Raw genomic sequence first — 13,801 nt, 5'->3', positions numbered from 1 at the left:
CTTAGTTTAAGAAACCAACCAACCAACCAAAAATCCAAAAACATTGTAAGAACTTATTTTACAATGCAAAAAAAAATGTATTTTTTCTGCTCTGCCATAACTCAGTAATAATGGAAGCGATGAAACTCACTACAAGGATTCATTTCTGGCTGGAAAGCAGAGATGAACATTTTCAGCTCAAAAAGTTTTTTAGACTCACAAAAGGTGAGAGCTCAGGGTGACAAGTGAGGCTGCCTTGTGGTCTCACTGCAGGCCTGCTAGCAGCCTTCATGCAAAAGCTCCTGGGTAAATGAGTTCTACTTACACGCATTCTCTGGCAGTGATTGTTTCTGTAGAGGTCCTGTGAACATAAGATCAGCCAGTACAGGGTTTATATTTATTTTTCCAGCAGTAGAGCTCCAAGCACATCTCTGACACTAAACAAGTAAGGGATAGCAGTGGAGTACAGGGTCAAATCCACCCCCAGATTAAAAATGCTGCACTCGTGATTGCATTAGCTTTGGCTTGGTACTTGTGACGACAGCGTTTTCTGGTTGTGTTACAGTTGTGGCCAGGATGGGCTCTCCACCAGCTCTCAGCAACCACAGCTCTCACCTGGGGATGTGCATTTCAGAGCCATGCAAAGAGCAGCAGTAACAGAGAAACCTCCCCGTCTTCCCACATCCTTTCCACATGCACTGCACCACTGAGGCAGAGCACTCGCTGCAGCACTGCTGACAGCGAGCTGCTTGTGGGTCTGTTGTGCCCCTGCTCCTCTTTCTGGCACAAATCCTGACGGGCTGGGTCCCTGTTGTGGAGCCCCGCAGCCTGCTCAGCTGCTGGTCCCTAAGGTGCTGCCCATGCTGGGGCACTGCTTGGAGGCACTGAGCTCCTCCAAATCCCTCCTGTCATGGCCCTGCTGACACTGGTTCTCCCCTGACATCCTTTCCTTCCAGACCTCTAGAAAGCCTGCCTACAGCCTCTGTCATCCAGGGAGGTGGATCTGCTTCTTTGTGGCATCTCTTTGTGCTCCTTTAAGAGGCTGTATAAATAATTTCCTCCTCAGAAACTGTTCTGCAGCTTTACTTCTAAATCCCCTGTGACTCACTGCCCTCATGAAGAGATTTCTTTAACCATTTTTTATGTCAGATACAATCTAAATTATATTTACATGTGTCCTAGGCTTCTGCTATGTAAAGGATTTCCAACATATTGAAGCAGAGCCTGAAGACTGCTTAGGACTAAGCAGTATTATCTGATTTATTTATTTATTTATTTAATAGTGTCTCAAGAATAGTAATCATACATTACTCTGCAGTAAAGCCATTACATAGTGACCCATCTGTGGGAGAAGAAACCTCATGAACCTAGTGGTAACAAGGCAACCCATTTTAGCTGCTCGTCCCTTCCACGTGAAGTGGAAGTGCATGGCTGTGTTGCCCAGAATTGCCTCTCCAGGACTGCTGGTGAGAAGGAGAACCCTGTGGGTGGAGAATGGTTTGCTTGAATAGCACTGAGTAGGGATAGGCTGCATTGTTATAAATATCTGTAGCTACTTAGATTTACCTCTGTGGTCACTGAGGGATCACAGAAGCAAATAGTGTCATTTGCAATCACAGGCTCCATCACTCTCCACGTGGTAGGGGACAACGCGATTTTCACTGAACATCCTTTTACCCCAAGCTAAGAACTGTGCACAGCTGATCAATAGCTTGGAAAATAGAACATATCTTTTATTCAAATTAATAAAAACTCAAACCGAAGGATAAGCACAAAGGGTCAGTCTGTGATGTCCTTATGGGCAGAGAACAGCAGCACTAAATGCGGTTCAGTGGCAACGGATAGTGGACACAAGGGACTACGGGGTTAGTCAGTGTCAGCAAAGCACCACAGTCATATGAAATCACAAGCAAGAGAAAGAGAAAGAGGGCTCAAGTGAAGGGGAGACATCTGATATAGCTTTGCCAGAGCTGTGTGAAACTGGGTGGTTTTTCCTCAGCAGAGGTGAGCGAGGCACTTTTTCAGGTATTTGGTGCTTGGCGCACTGACTGCCCTCTCTCCACAGACCGTCACAAAGACATCCCATTTTATATGTACCCATCTGAAGCTATTTGATATATTGCTAAATATTTGTTATCTGTGCTATACTTAGCTTTGTGGTAGCTAAGTACTAGAGACTATATGTAACTACATGTTACTTACTCTACAGTGGCCGGAATAACAGGTAGAAAATCAGCAATAATAATGTAAAGAAGTCTTCCACCTGCTCTGTGAGGTGATTTTTGAGTTGGCTGCACTTCCTGGTGATCATAAGATTTTGGTTTGTTTGTTCTGGGGGGTATTTTTTGTTCTGCAAGTTCCATCACTTGGCTTGCAGGTATGATTTATAGCTTGCTTTGTTTTTATGCAAGAGCAATTATTCATTTCCTTTCTGCATGAAAACTTCCATCTGCTCTTTTGTGCCTGCTTTCCTCTTCAGGACTGCAGTTTCAGATTCAAGAGGTCCTAGCAATAATGGCAAAATTTACTGGTGGGCAGTTAGAAGACACAGGACATGAGGGCTAGATGCAAAGTGCAGTGCTGATGGGGAAAATCAGCCAGGTGAACGATGTCCATGATCCCATACCCACTGCTATGTGAGCCAGACACAAACACGGGGGCCAGAGGGGCTGTCCGGTGTGCCTTCCCCTGGATGTACATCTTCCCAGCAGGAGGCCTTAGGGTGATCATTTGCAGGACCTGATAAGCCTTGTTCTGTTTGAGGAGCTTATTCTCTTTAAGCAAGAGAAGTCTTAGGGCAGGCTTTCAGTACATAAACAGTGAGTGATGTTAATACTACCCATGTTTATTTCACACTAAACTGTCTTCCTTCATTTTGCATGTCAGACAGACATCCTCATTTTTTATCCAGCTTGGTGTGCACCACCTGCAACTGCCAGCATTGCCCCAGAGGTGGCTGATGCCTTGAGAAGCCTTTTGAAACTGACTCCACAAGTTTTGCCACAAGGCATAAACTCTGATTTATCTCTGTGGCCATGCACAACTGCAAATATAATAGCCTGTGACAAAAATAATCCCCTAGCACCCAGCCCCAGCTTTTAATTCTGCAGCCATTTCTGAAGCATGAGGCACAGATATTCACAGTTCTGCTGCTGAGAGGTGGGTTTGGAGGTTAGTGTGTCCACCTGGGTGACAGCATACACAGCCCAGCAGAAAAGAACATTTCATCCTCTTCTAAGGCAAAATCCCTGAGTGAAAAAAGCGAGAGACCTAAAAGGATAGATCTAGGACATGCAATTGAAGGTGAGCTTGTCTCTAATAGCTTCAGAAGCGGTCCCCAAGCTTATCAGCCTATGGAAACTGCTTATGGACGCTGCAAGTTTGATGTGACAGACCTCAGCACTTGTCACATGCTGTTGTTAGTGTTGAGGTATTAGCAGCTGCACGGAATGAATTCTTGTATAGATGCAAAGCAGCTCCCCAGCCGCCTGCTTACAAGGCAGTTTGCAAACCATACGTCTGCAGCATCCCTGCACACGAACAGTTCTCCCATTTCCACAGCTGAGGAAATCACATCACAGAGAGGCTAAGCGATTTTCCCTCAGTCATGCAGTCAGAAACAGCACAGGGACATCTGATTCATCTTCCTGGCTCGAGCCATCAGATGGCAGTCCTTGGGATGAAGAAAGCATGCAGTATTTTCAGTAGAAGGTTGTCATTGCTCTACCACAGGGTAGGTTGCAAGGCTGTTAGTAAATGGTATTTGTAAACCATAAAGGACACCATTTTAAGAGGCTAACGATAGGTGAACCATCATAGTTACATTACTATTACAGTCTCTGTTCTTCTTGGTACTGCCATCATCACTGTGATCCCCTGTGCCTTTCTGAATCTGTGCCATTTTTCTCTCTTCTTCTTGTCTCTAAGAATTCCTGCCACAGGTCCTGCATGTAGATTTCTTGGTTTAGATAAATATTTTTTTCAGGGGCTGTGGAGAATAAATGCACCAGTCAATTCTTGCTCCCTACCTACGTGCTTCCAGCTGCCTACTAACCCTGCCACAACTCAGCACAATAGGGCACACTGTCCCAATAAAGACCAAGATTTGACTAAAGTTCTTTAACAAAATTTGAGAATTGTATAGAATATTTGAGAACTGTGTTGAATAGAAAGAATAGAAATAAAAATAGTATAGAATATTTGAGAACTGTATAGAATATGATGTCATCTTTTTTCCTTAAATACTCAGTGTGAGACAGATTTAAAACAAAGAATGTGGTGGGATGTAAAAAAGAATCCCAAACCCATGACCTAAATAAGGAAATAAAGAGAAATAAGTAGTGCAAGGAATGTTTTTAATAATGCAGTGATTCAGTTCTTCAAGCAGAAAGAAGCTTAATCGATTTATAAATATTTAAACTAGGAAATCTACTGTAGAAAACATCTCAGATAATTCATTAAAATATGTTTTAATGATAATTCATTATATAATTCAGATATATTCAGAATTATAGATATATTCAGAATTCAGATATAATTCAGAATTATATAATTCAGATAATTCATTAAAAAAATTTAATTCCATTAAAAAACAAAAACAAAAACAAACAAACAAAAAAAAACTTCAGCAAACAAACAAATAAACAAAACCCAAACCCAACCACATTGCCCGAGTTGTGGGTGCAATGGAAAGCTGGAATAATTTAAACCTGGTCTGGTAAGGGATTCACGGAAGGCTCCTGACCACTTTCTGGGCCATTGCTTCCTCACAGTTCCAGGCTTCCACTTTATTCTAATTCTGTTGCCAGCTATACTTTTACCATTAGGAGTCAAAATTTCAGTCTCCAAAACTCATAGTAGTTCCCCTGGACTCCTAAGAGAACAAGACTATGACACTTGTTTTGCATTCACTGGGAGTAGATCATAGAACAAGATTATGGCTTATGGAGCTGCAAGCAGCTCTTTCTGGCCCTATGCATATAACTATGCCTGGCCATGCCACAGATATGTGGAAATCTCTGCACAATTAGCTATTCAAATCAGAAGTAGGCAAGGAACAAGAGGATGAGATTCATCACTGTTTCTTTCTTATCCCCAAGCAAGAGGGGTACTCATGTCCAAGTGTCCTGAGGATAGACTCACCTTGTAGAAGAGGCCATAACAGGCATTGCTGGGGCCAGTTCTGGTGATGAGAAGCCATACTCTGAAGACCCTCTGGCACAAGAAGTAACAGAAACAGTCCTTCCACTCTGAGGCCCATCCTTCTCTTCATATTTTGCTTTCATTTCTCATTCAGCCTACTAATAAGGAAAACATGGACACCACTTGATTACAAATAGTGCCTGTTATTCACACATATACATGTGTGCTCTGAGAAGAATCTGTTGATTTCTGCAGCATAAGAAAAAGAAGAATTCAAGATCCAAGGCTAGTAAAAGGAGTGCAATGCCTTATTTTTGTACCATCAGAATAACCATCCCAAGAAACAGTTACTTTCCTGGAGGAATGATTTTCTTTCCTGTATGATTTTCTATGGCAAATCTTTCAATTATAAGGTAAAAGATTTTAAGGAAGCAGAAATGACATAACTCATCCATCAAATATAACGCCATTTGTCTTGCAATCAGTGCATTCAGGAGCTTTCCTTGCTTGCTAAAAATTTCTGCTGGGGCTGGTTATTTTGGAGGATGAAGTCATCTACATTAGACAAATGCAAAATGATGAAGTCATCCACATTTCTTCGAGCCCTTCGCTTCGCCACCCCGTGGCACATCTGCTGCACGGTGAGACAGCGAGGAACAGTTGGCACCAGTGGAAGAAAAGACGCTTGTGCACTGCAGTAGGAGTGCTTCTGTTTGCCTGTGAGGCTCACTTCCTTCTGCTTGCTTCCAGATGTGGATTGTTAAATGTGTTTTGGGGCTGCCATTACAAGCTAGGCACTCAGCTTTTGCAGCTCTTCAGCTGAGTCTAACGCTCATCTAATGCTCAGTCTTCACCTCAGGCAAAAGGGCCCTGAGGAGCCAGACACCCTGCTGAATTGTAAGATGTTTTGATGCTGCTGGAGCAAACTCCATTGATGAACAGCCAGGCAGTGAGGTTGTTTGCTTTTCTGATTGTTTGTTATCCAGGCATTTATGACTTCACTTGGTCTTTGTTCAGAGTTAAACCCCTCCCCATTATTTTGGTGCTCATCAGAAATACTGTCATTCAAAAGTTTCATTGCCAGCCCTTTGAACAATTTCTGAGCTGAGATGAGTGTCGAACCCCATGAGCAAGCATGGATATTTTCTTCTAGACTATAGGTAGATGCTAACCTGTAATTGCTACCAGAAGTGTTGTAACACCATAAGTTGTCCTCAGGGGCTTGCGTAGTGGTCAAAAGATTTAAAATAAAATATTTCTCTTGTTACTTCATAAACACATTACTCACCAGTGCTTTGCAGCCAAGCATAATTTATAGCCAAGTGCAAAAAGTACTTCCAGGAGATGCCAAGCTTCTGTTTCGGAGACCCAATGAACCACTTTCCTCATGGCGGTGTTGACAAACTCTGTCAGTAATGCTGCTTGTAGGTATTTTTCATCAGCTATGGCTGGAATGGGTTTGACTTACATGTGGTGACTCTGATTTCTTTCAGCACTTCTATGATGCCTGACTCTGTTAATGTGCTGAAATCTGGGAGAAGGGGAAATATATCCCCTGGTGTGCTTTCTGTGCGATCCCTCCCATGTTGAGAGGGCTTCTCCCATGCCAGGGATGCCTGGTGAATATGTTTACCAGTCCATGACAGCATGCGAAGCTGATTTCTGGAGGGACTGGGGAGGGCTGTGGAGTGGATTTAGAGGTCGGGATGATCTGGAGTATAGGAAGAAGTTTAACTGCTGCAAAGGCAGAACAAATATCTCCTTGCCTTCACACATCCACCATGAAGGATTCTGGGAAAAAATGGAGGATGTCTGAATTGGATAATCTTTTACATGCCTTCTGTTCTATTTTCTTTTTCATGATTTAACATGATTTTTTTTTTTAAAAAAAATATTATTATTATTATTATTATTTAATTTAATTTATTTTTTCTGCATGAATGGTTTTGGGACAGCTTGCATTCCAGTGATAGCAATCCTGGTTGATATTTAGCTATAATTCCCTATCAGCTTTTAGGTGCTGAGGTTCAAGGAGGGGGGAGCATTTCCACAGGTTGCACTTCAGCTGTGCAGCAACAAAAGGGCCTGTGGTAGGCTGGAGATGGAAGAAGAGGTTAACACACAGAAAAGATGTGTTGTTCTGCTGAATTTTAGGGCATGAAGGGAGTAGTGTTATATCATAAAATGAATTTATATCCTTTCATTCATTCTGCCTGTATTCTAAAACACCCTAAATGTCTCTACACTTCTTGTCTTATTGGCAAGTATATAAAGAAGCACAGCAAATGATTAAAAGAGACCTGGTATACTAAATAAATACCCCTCTCCCCACATAAATAAATATGTGTGTGTGTATATATTAAAAACGCTTTGGAAGAGAGCACCCAAACAGAAAAGCTGCACGAGCACAATGATTGCAGTTAATGAGTATGTGTTTCTCACCATAAACACAGCCTTTAAGACACCTTCCACTAAAGAGTGGCTTTCACAGTAATGCTCCCCATCCTACTGTTCCTGTGCTTTTGTTGGAGAGGCTCTAGTCAGCCATTATAATGCCATACTTCATCTCTCCTGGACCTGATCAAGCCTTCAGTGTATGCAGTATAGCCTCCAAAACAAATTCCTACCTTCTACTTGGCCCAAATGTGATCCTTTCCCATGTGATCAGAAAGATAGCTCAGCTGTTCTTCAGCAGGCCGGCCTTTAGACTGTTCATCCTGTAACTTCTGCCCCTGTAACTGCTCTTTGCTGCCTGCCGTGCAGATGAGTGAAAGGTCCCATATTTCGGAGACCCAGCACAACTAGTGCCCAGTAACTTCCTCGGTGTAATCAATAAATGGCAATAAAGGGATGCATGTGTTTGCAGTATGTGCTGTTGCCTTCTGAACAATAAAACTTCTGTTCTGTTGAATATCATATTCTCTCGACAGCAGGTCATGTTTAAAATTAACTAAATAAATTGCAATAATTCTGTCATGAATATCCATTCAGAAATAGCTGTGTCCTTAGCAGATTGGTGGCCCTAACCAGGCTGTGTGATAACAAAGAAGAAAACGCAGACGTCTTTGATAGCAGAGAGGGTGAGTGATTGTAGAATTCAGTAGAAAGGTGGAGCAGCCCGAGTGTTATCAGGCAGAGAGACTCAAAGGTGAAATATCCATACCTGTGAGTCGGAGATTGCAGAGTTGCCAGCTATCAGTAAGCCTCCCTCTTTTTAAGGGAGGAATTTGAAGGATAAACTACTCCCTGAAGGGTTATTGGGCAGGCAGGTGAGGGTTTACCATATTTTTGAAAGAGGACAAGATGCCCCTTTGGCACTGTGTATAACAGAGACAGTGCTCTGTCTGAGCTGTGCTGGGGAGAGGAACACATTCATACATGCAAAAGTGCTAATGGAGAAGGGGTCCGTAGACAGTTGTAGGCATGGGGTTTAGAAGAGCAACTCAAAATGATTGTGTAGGCAGGAGAGGCAGTTTCTGAAAGGAAATCCCAGGTTCAAGAAGAGAGACGAAGCATTAGAGGAGTGACGGAGGCCTGTTTCCCTCAGCTCTGGCACAGCAAGCAGCGAGCAAGCAGAGAGGGACTCTGCACAAAAAGAACAATTTTGGCTCTGTCACCAGCCTGTGCATGTGACTACAGACAAATCATTTTCCCTTTCTTGTGCTTTTTTCTTCTTCACATTGTGGAAACGTTTCTGGCTGCAGATTTGCATGGTTCCTTGCATGGGAGAGCCTCAGGTTTTCTGGGGCCTTCTGGCACCATGGCAACTAAATATTACTTAATTACTACAGAAATAATAGAAAGGAGGCCAGGTCCAAGTACAGACACAGGCTCCTGACTGAAAGGCCTGGAAAATGCAGGTAGTACCGCAGAGGGAAAACTCAAAATGCCCGTGGCCTGTACTAGGAAGGAGTGCTCACCTGCTTTGAAACCTCTGGGTCTCCTTCCCTTTGTCTGTTTCTATCCCTCTTTCAATTCCTCTTACATTGTGCCTTGATTTTTATAGCTATCAGCTGACATCCTGCAGCTAAAATCTACACGTGTCATTCCCATCTACCGCTTGCACATTGCTTCAAACTGCCTCTCTAGCCCTGTTTCCATGGAAATGGAAACTAGCAGCGTGACCATAAAATAAGAGAAAATCATCAACAGAGAGCAGTCTAATACCTTTATCTTACTTCTGCTTAGTGGTAGCAATAAGGCAAATGATTTCTATCTAGATCTATTTCCAGTGGTGGATCTCAAAGTACTTTCCAAACATAACTGTAGTTAGCTCAAAACATCCCTGAGGCAAATATTACCCCTATTTTATACCACGGAAATAGACTTTTTAGACTTGAAGCTCCCTCCCCGGGTATGTGCAGAGCCTTGGTTTCAGTCTGGGCTGTTTAAGCACTGCACAGCAGTGATGCATCTGACGTGACAGGACCACGATAACATGTTCAGTAATAGACACTATGGCTTCACGTCAAATCCCTTTCCCCCAAGAGCAATCTTATTCCTAGATGTAGAAGGAAGCAAGAGGAACTTTCTTGGCTTCCTGGAATTAGAGATTCAAATTTAATAACTCCAAAAATAACAAAACAAACAAAGAAAAGAGTATCTGGCTTTCATTCCCACTTTCATTCTCAGAAAAAAATGAGATCAGTGAATAGCAAAACCTTTCAAGCACCTTTAAAAACAATTGCTTATACCTTACATCTGACCTTCTCACTCCCATTTCCATGGAAATAGAGCAGAAAAAGATACAATACAGTGGGGCAGAAGACAACTTGGCAGGTATATGTTATAGTTCTCATGACTGGCCTCCAGTTTCAGGTTGGGTGAATTTTAATCAGGGAGGTTTGAAATCTGATAGATATCTGCAGGTGGATCTCTGCAGTCTGAATCTTCACCAGCTAGTCAGATCTCACCTTTCACACTGTTCATATCACAATAAACTTCATTCATTGATAAGTCTTGGCAGCTAGGTCTTTGGTCACATCTGGGCCCTAGTGGAACAAATGCAGTGCAGCAGGTACGTATGAGCAGTGAAGTCTTAAACCAAGTCACAGATATGCTGAAAATAATCCTGTTTGCCTGTTCATCAACCATTGCATTACCTGTGCAGTTCTGTATTTCCAATGGACCAAACACGTTGCTCTCATTTCATATGCCAGCGGTCATATGGGTTTCTTTGCTTTCTGGGGTGATACAAGCATTGCAGTGGATGATGTTATCGTTCTTGATAGTATCATGGATTAATGGGACCTCAGTGGCACTTTTCCTGTGGGTATTTGTTATATTTGCCCTCAGTGAAAATGTGCATGCACATCAACATGTCCATGTGAGGAAGCAGACTTGAGATATAGGCTTCCCAGGTTGAAGAAGGTAACAGCTTCCCTTCTTCTTTGTCAGAGCTATGAGAAAAGGGAAGGGCTCAACATGAGGAAGGGCTCAGCATGACAGAAAATTCCAGAGCAATCTGTAATATGCAGCTGGAAACATTTTAATGGATCTTACCAAAAGGAAAAAAAAAGTAAGGAAAAGTTTTTCAGAACTTTTTGCTAGTGTGGAGATGGCCCACAAGGCTGTGTGCATGACGGGACACTTCTGCACGGACTGACAGCTGCAGAGGTCTGCCGGGGTTTGGCAGTTTGCCTGTAGGCATCATATTGCAGGGTAAATCAGCTGGGAAGCTCCCAAAGACATCCTTCTAAATGAGGTGTATCCCCTGGGCAAGTGCTTGGTTATACAGAGACAGAAAAGTGGGATGCTGGCTGTTAGGACCTCACACAGTTCATCAGAGCTCGCTCTCAGGAAAGACTCCTTGAGCAAGAAGCCTGTGTGTGCAGCCTTTAACCAAAGTCATTGTTTTGAGATGCCATAATTCTTCATTACACCTGCTTTTGAACCACTTCAGGCTCTCCTCTGCCCTCACTGTGGACCAGGCAACCAAAAAACAGGGGAAAAAATGTTCTGCAGCCACCAGCACCCAGCTGTTGATGGCTCTGGTTAAAACACCCAAAGGAGCTCAGAAAAGGAGACTGAAGGATCTCAATGTGCAAAGGCAAGCTGATGAAGACAAGGGAGAGGAAAAGATTCAGGGAAAGAAAAACCACTTACAGGAGTCCTGCTGGCAGGAGGGGTAGGGGAGAGCAGGTCACAGAGTATAGTCAGTCTTGCAACATACTTATTGGGAAAATGCAAATAAAGGGTAAATGAGGGGTAATTGTGGTCTGGTTATGGATATCCTGAAAGCAGACAAATAGGCTGACTTAATTCAGTACATTATTAACCAGAATTATTCATTCCGCCTGGATGATTAGTAAGTCTGCTTATTCCTGTAGCCCATTTGGTATTTCTTTACAGATCTCACAGGTAAATGTAGAATTGGTTACTTAGGTAAGGCATTTTGATAAAGGAACAAGGTAAACTAGTCAACTTGCTTACAGTGGCTGCCTGCCCAAGGGCACTTGACACAGATTACGTTACACAAAGAAATAATTCAGATGTGACTCTGAAACAACCACATGACTAACACTGAACCTTTATTAGAAACCCTGTTAATTGTTTACATGTGCAATATTAAAGTCTGTACTTCATTTTGACATGAGCAGAGCCAGTATATTCTCCTTTAACTTTACTTGGAGAAGTCTGAGCTTAGACTAAGGAAAGCAGATATACCTTTATCCATAGAGCTAAGATGTTTTGGTGATGTTGACCTGAACTGCAGAGAGCTAAGAGGTGGTGTTCTACTCTAGCAAAGGAAAGCAGGAACTGCCTTACTCACTGGCTGATTTATTTGTCTTCAGATATTGCATGGAAAGAGAATTGCTGTCCTAGGAGAACCTTTCACTTCTGGCACTTGAGAACATTCAGGGCAAGCCTGGTCAGAAAAGATGTGCAGCATTAAAACTTAACTATTCTTTGAACGATTTTTTAAATATATATATATATTTCATTCTGCCCCATCTAACTTTTGAGTAACATGAGATCATGGCAATCCTGGCAGACTTTTTGCCTTGCCCAGTGGAAACAGAGCCGGTAAGCCAGGGCACCCAGAGCTTCTTCTGAGACAGAGGACGAAGCTCTGCTCTTGGTCATCATGGTCACCTGCCCTGTGCCTGCTGGACCTGCACATACCTCCATGAGGGCGTTACTCACCCAGAAGCTTGTCATATGATCCAGGCTCTCAGTGAGGCTTTGCATCCTGCATTACTCATGTTGGTCCTCCCACCATTATCACAGCTCCACTCCAGATGTGTTTCCTTCGTCTTCGTAACTCACACAGTACCTCCACTGTGCAGGTTCCATCATCAACAGCAGCAGGATTTTTAATTTGGTTATGAATCTTATTTATTTTTAATAAAAATAAAATAATATAAATAAATTAATTGACAAAAATTATAAAAAATAATTAATTGGGTTCAGTCTGGAACCCAAAATTCTTCACACATGAGAGATGAGTACCAGTGACTGATAATAGCTCCTCTGCTTCCTAGCCTCCCCACTCCTCGCTCTGTGCCCATCTTCCTGCTTTTACACCAGTGGTCCTTTCCAGGTCACGTTCCCTTTGTCTGCCTTAGGAGGGGCCACAAAAATGCAGGTGCCAAGGAGTGGAAGGCTGACTCTTAGGATGCCAGTTTCCCCTTAGTCTTTTTTTAATGCACAGAGGCAATGCTTACCTCCAGATCTGGACAGGGATGCCTCTGCACTGTTTTAGGGGAGAATGGACCTCATTGCCACACACAGCTGAGAGCTAGTCCTTCAGGGAATGTATGTCCTGCAGTGTTGGTCTTGTATCCCAGAGTGAAGCTGTCCCTGCCCTGTTAGGTCACCCATGGCCATGCTTTATGCATGGTTCGGGCAGCTATGGACAGAACCCTTTCTTTGAAGGTTTTTAAACCTAAGCCCCGGTGAAGAAAAGTATCTTAAATTTGAAGCTATTTCTGGTTGAATCCTCTTTTGAAAGCAATGTGGCTTGTTTAATGGGAACCCTCCAGGCATTCAGAGGAGGGCATCACCTCCTTCCCTGGACAGCCCTATTCCTCACTGGGCTGCAGGAGCTCCTTTTGGAGCTCTCCTGCTGTCATACAGAGGAGCTCAGTTGTAACTCCTCCATATCACAGTGCCTGCAGGACACTGTGGTGCAGCCTGGTGTGGTTCTGCTGGGAGATGGCAGCAGAGAACCTCTGGCCATGCCCTGCTCAGACACCATAGCCATCAGACACCAGGCAGAACAGGGCTGTGGGGCCATCCGTCCCCTCAAAGAGACAACAGCAGACTGCTTGCTTTGCCTTTCCTGATGGTGTGGTTGGGAATGTAACCTTGGAAATGCACTTAATTTTCGCAAGTATTACCTTTTGCTTCCAAATATTCTTCAGGAACCTTATCAGCAGTGCTGAATGGTTTTTGCATTGAGCTAAATTGCCAAAGCAGCTATTTAGTTGGGTTGTGACTCAAAAGATCTGGCATCTATTCAATGCTCTGCCACCAAGTTCATCTGCAGACACAAGTAAATCCTTCTTCCTGCTGTAATGTAGAGGGGTGAACCGACAGGGATGTGGGGGTATTTAATTAACTAATGTTTTGCTTGTTCAGGTACAAAAAATCACCACAGTCCCTGAACACTCTGAGAGGAAAGGGAGCCAGTGGGAAACACTGGCTGTGCAGCCAGGACTGTGCAGCCCCAAGAGCT

Source organism: Oxyura jamaicensis, chromosome Z (genome assembly GCF_011077185.1).
Source record: "Oxyura jamaicensis isolate SHBP4307 breed ruddy duck chromosome Z, BPBGC_Ojam_1.0, whole genome shotgun sequence".
Lineage (NCBI taxonomy): Eukaryota > Metazoa > Chordata > Aves > Anseriformes > Anatidae > Oxyura > Oxyura jamaicensis.
This window is presented reverse-complemented; position numbering follows the sequence as displayed.